The sequence below is a fragment of the Daphnia carinata genome, chromosome 8, assembly GCF_022539665.2.
Source record: "Daphnia carinata strain CSIRO-1 chromosome 8, CSIRO_AGI_Dcar_HiC_V3, whole genome shotgun sequence".
Classification (NCBI taxonomy): domain Eukaryota; kingdom Metazoa; phylum Arthropoda; class Branchiopoda; order Diplostraca; family Daphniidae; genus Daphnia; species Daphnia carinata.
The window spans coordinates 1,652,179-1,657,961 of record NC_081338.1 but is presented as its reverse complement, the minus strand read 5'-3'; positions in this window follow the sequence as shown (position 1 = coordinate 1,657,961).

Here is a 5,783-nt window from a genome sequence, read left to right as displayed (position 1 = left end):
TCGACGAGTCTTCATCTTCATCTTCATCTTCGTCTTCTTCGAGCGACTCATCTTCGTCCGAGTCGGAAGAGCCTCCACAAGGAGACATGCCAACAACAACTACAAGAGCTGGGAGACGGACAAGAAGACCTGCATGGATGAACGACTACAACACATAAAACATACACGCTCTTCTTTCGCTATCGTGGGTTTTTTTTTTTTGTGTGTGGGGGGAATTGTTGGGATTGTCATGGTATTATTTTTTTTTTTTTTTGTTTTTTTTTTTTTTTTTTTTTTTTTTTTTTGGGGGGGGGGGGGTGGTGATGTCATTTGATAATTTGTTTTTTTTGTTTTGATAAATCGTCGTCTGTTTTCTCTTTCTTCTTCTCATGCTTCTTTTGCTGCGGGTGTTATTTGTTAATTGTTTTTTTTTTTGCTTTGATAAATCGCCGTCATTTGGGTGGGTGTGAAGAGCCGTGAGCCTCAGGGAGGAATTTTTTTTTTTTTTTTCCATTCTCTCGTATTTTTTTTTTTGGGTCAGTAGTTGGGAGTGTTTTCCTTTTTTTTTTTTTTTTTTTTTTTTTTTGTTGTTTTTGTTTTCATTCCTCGGTTATCTTCTTTTCCTTGGAGGCAATTTCGAAGTTCCAGAAAACCCCTGTGTTTTATTTGTGTTATTCGTATGGAACTTCGAGTCAGGAAGGGCCGAATGTTACAAGTGTCATAACCCATAACTATTGTCATGTATCCCCATCTCGTGTCCCGATTATATCTCCCCTTGATAGATGGCAGACCGGAGGGTATGCGACGGGGTCGTCTGCTGTCAATGGTTTAGGGCAGTCAGTTACCTCGCCGTCTACTAAGTGGTCCTAAGAAGGAGCTCTGCATCTTGCTGGCTTCCCTTCGCGTAACCCTTAAAGTGAAGTGTACTGTATTAAGTGTATCGTGTAAAATATACTTGTCTCGGCTATCTGTTGGATTATTATTCCTTTCCATCTGCTGAATTATCTGCCCCATCCTACCAGCTGCTCACGACCTGGGTCCGACGCCGGCAATATCCATAACACTACTGAAGGTAAGGTTGGCTTTACTGTTTGTACGGTTTTTTTTTATAGTTGGTTTCGTCGTAGTGGTTGTGGATTTTTAAGTTTTTGTGCTATTGTTGCTCTTTTGGTCGTTATGGTGGCCATTGGTTTGCTAGTTGTCGTTGGTTTAAGTTTCGTAGTTGCTTTCGACGTGGTAGGACGGTGTGTTGTTGTCATAATCGGTTTTTCGGTGGGGGGGGGGGCAATGGGTTTTGTTGTTGTAGTTAAGGATACAATTGTTTCGTTTTTGAAAATTTAGTTGATATTTTCACGTTTGTTTAACGGGGGTAATTTTGGCACAGTTTTTCCGTTGAACGATCGCTGCGTCTGTAGGGGACAGATGATTGTCGATGAAGCAGAAGCATTTTCAGGGATAAAATTTTTTACAAGTTTTTGAAATTAGATTTCTTGGCCGAGAGACAAACTTCAGCCATCAAATTGTTTTTCATTCAGTGAAAGACGGAATTCCCCTCAATGACTTCCCCTGATCAAAAAATCATTAAAAAATCTTTAAAAAAAACACAGTATTAGTTCCAATTAGTACAGTCACAAGTTCGAATAACAAAATTCTTTGTTCTTGATTTTATTTGAACTAGAAATAGAACTTAATACACTAGCAGATTTCAAACCCAGTGCCTCAGTGAAACAAAAATGGTTGAATCGATTTGTTTGAAATTTTAGAGCATGCATAGGAGTTATCGGCTACGAGTTATCGGCCGTAATCAGGCGGTGTTGCAAATTCTACTAAGCAAGTCCTTCAATGGGTGAAAATTGTTCAACTCTAAAGGAATTGAAATGATCGTTGAAACACGACTGTTTTGCATGGTATTACAGCAAAATATAACACGCTGTCTAAGAAGGTCATTTTATGGACAAGTCCAAATTCAGTATATCCGTTGTCCGTTTTTTAACTAGGATGAAGCAAAATAGCGGATCCTGTGCGATACTCCCTCCCTTTAGATTGAATCCATTTGAGAACTTTAAAATTATTGCATTGCATTGAAACTCATCATGATTTAAGTTTCGAAAACGAATTTTGGTCCTCAACTTTGATCGCAAGGACCCAAAACAAAGTCCTCAGAATGAAAAATGTTAGTGTTCAACACTGCAGCACTAGACACGGTCTTGAGATGGTAGGCAACGCTTTTTGAAATGTTGATAAAATTGCAAATGTAATGCGCAATTCGTTTTCATATGTTGTGGTACGCTTCAAAACGCATACACCAATATCGCACCATTTTCTCTTATGACGGCTGCGTAATGAACTAAATGATGAAATTTAATATTTGGGTTAATGTCGTTGAGTAGTTTGTTCAAACAGGCAAAAATTTGATTAATCAAGTTCTCCAGTATCACAGTATGTTCCAATACGATACTTGAGGCAAAACTAATTTCGATTATTCAGTTTAACATTAAAATTAGCTCAAATTAAGGATAGTCATCTTCAATTGAATCTCCGATGATCAACGGAAGCATTCGGATCAAGCACTAGTTTTGCGACGGGTGCTGCTTTGTACTATAATTTTCACTTATCTGAATAAAAACATCTGTGAAGTTTGGTGCAGGCTTGTTCTTCTTATCGTAATAGGTATAACTAAAGCGCTTTAAACGATTATGCAATTGCTCTGCTACGAAAAAGTTTTCCGTATTTTTCGAAAATTCCCGAACACAAGCATAATAATAAATTCATAATAATAATGATCGTTGCTTCCAAGAAATTATGCATACAGTCAAGAATTAAATTATTTGTTACATAAAAAACGACTTTTATTCAAGTTGCAATTAAATTTAATTCCAGCAAGGGGAGTTGATTGACTGCTTGTCAACTTTGCCTCTCTTGCAGCAACGTTATAATTATCTTTAGTTCGCATTTCTAAACCACAAGCATTTGAGTTATTTTTTATTTCATCTCTGCTCAAAAGGAAAAGTCGGCAAAATTTTGTAGCAGGTGGTGATGAAAATCCAAACAATTCATGAATATCTTTGTATATCCGCAAACGGAAAAAATTGTACCGTGGATACGAAATCCTGGTATGTCACACACATATAATAGTGTAAAGGAGGACACGACGTTGTCATGTTGCCTCCAATACGGAGAAATAAAGCTAAACGCGGCGCTGTTACTCACAATGTCGCGTATAGGTAAGCACAAGACAATACGTGTTTTCAGGATATTCGTGTATTAAAATACCACCAGTATTCAATTGGTTGGACAGGTCGGAAGGCAAGGTCTACAATTGCGTAACTATTACTTGGGCTTACACTACTAAGGGACAACTAAGACAAGTAGCGAATATTACTAAGAAGGGGACTTACGCTTCAGCTTGTGAGAATGAGATAGCGGCTCGGAAGGAAGCTGAGGTACACACGAGATAGCTCTCTCAAGGGACGACTAGCTACTGCGAGTTGCCGATGGCTTTTTATATGTTAGCCATCGACTGTGAGAGCCATACGGCACAGTGCTAAAGGATAGGCGGCAATATCGGGCGGTATCGGGCGATTTTTGTGCGCAATGGAGAAGTATAGGCGGCAAATTCGGGCGGTATCGAACGAATTTGGACGATAGTTAAAAATCGGTTGGGCGGTTTTAGGCCATTTCGGGCAATCTCAGACCAACCGAAAGAAATCTATTTTTAGCCGACGTGCCGGGACATGTCTTCGTTATTTATTATATTGTTAAGGGAGTTTTTAAACTAGGTTATTAAATAAAGGCTTTAAGTAAAAAAAACTACAGGTATAAGATTCTAGTCTATTTGAAAAGGGAAGTAAGAAGGGGCTTTGCTGGACGATTCGTTACAATAGCACCCATTCGCCAAATTCAAGAATTTCCATTTCTTTTTGTAAGTCAACAATGATAAATTTGAATTCGCTGTTTTTCAAATATTTACTATAGCAGACCACAGGATGATGAATGTTTGCAAGGCGCGGGTTTTCTAATGAAGCCAAATTTTCAATTGGAAAGTAAAACGTACAAAACTCATGTTATTTTGTTTTAACCCCCCCCCCAAGCTGATTTGTTACTTCGGTTTCATTTTAAAAAAGTTTGAAAGCGAACTGCAAAGGGAATGTTTCAAAAAAGGAACTATTTTTTAAATTCTTGCTGCCCCGATGGCTTTTAATGAAACCATCTTCGCTTGTTACCTCTAAAATATCTCGATCGGATTATTTTGTCTGAAAATATTCTACTCAAAGTTTCTCGTAAAGAAATATGCTGGAAAGTTTTTTTTTGGCGGTTTGGAAAGGATTGTCCTTTTGAATTGATTGGAACAGGAAGATTACTTTTGTTTGATATAAGCACCTACTACGTCCTAGGCTCAACAGAAGTGAAATGGGTTTTGAAATAACCTAATATCTTTTGTTTAGAATTGATGTTCCTTAGAATCGACGTAAGGGATCCGTTTTTTTCACGCTCATTTTCATCTGGTTCAAACATGGCGCCCAAAATATTTGCAATATAATCTTATATGATGTTCGAAAGTAAATGTTCTGATCTTAAGCTTAACATAAACTTCGCTAAATGCCTTACTACTTGTTTTGATGTTTCGTTATCTTCAGTAACCATGGTAGTTGCATTTGACATTTCAGTGTCTTTTTCCTTGGCTGTTACATCAATAACACGAACGTTGTTCGTCAGTATTTAGAAAGATGACATTTTGTCGAAACTCTGAGCTAATTTTATGTGTACGAATTTTACTGCACCGCATTAAATGATTTCTTAAATTAGAAAAGGAATTAAAAGTCTTCAGACACCCGTTCTGAGCGCATATCAGTGGAGTTCCTCTTGTATCCCCGGAAGTATGCATGGCATAAATAGCTCGAAGGTAAGACGTAAAATTTTAGATTCCCCTTCGATAAAAGGACGGGAGAAATTTTTTGACTTGAACGGGAAAAGAGAAAAACCTCGTAATATTGGACACTGAAGAATGAAATGCCATAGTTGGAACAACTTATGTTTTTATCAGAAATAAAGAGCTTGTAGACTTATATTGCACCTTTAAGTTTTGCAGCAAACCTTGAATCGAAGTTGATCTTTACCAAGAATGATTCTAAATCAGTTGCATTAAGCTCCGAAACATCAACGGGGCACGGAGCACAAGTTGCGTAATTAGACGCCATGCGCGAAATAAGGAAGAGAAGCAAAAGCAAGAAAACGCACCTCCAACGGCCAAAGAACCAAAGCTAATAAGAAAAAACTATTCGACGCTTAAGGTGACTTTTGATAAAAATCTCTCCATAAAATAGATAAATGTATCTACCTTATAATTGTTAGGAAAAATCCGTTTCCCTCAAAAAAAAAGAGAACTTGCACGACTCACCCCAAAACCAGTAGGTTGTTGGTCACTAAACGGTAAATCCCATTATATAATCACAGAAAGAAAAATACTCACAATCGATACCACAATTAACAATCATTAAAATAAAAAACGGACACGCTTGTAGCTGCGAAATGCAGAACACATCGAACAGTTGCTAAGGTACAAAAAATGAGTCATATGCGACACTAGTTCCTTATCAAAACTCAAATACTAATGAAAACCTCATGTAAAAAACCAGTAATCAGGTTGACCACAGACATCTCCTAGTTCTCGGTCCCTGAACACACGGTGTAAGTCTTCATAATATTTTGCATAATATTTACATTATAATATTTTAAAGTAACTTAAGCCAAAGTCAATTTGATATAAATCATAGATTGTTGAAAATAACATAACTTGGAATACA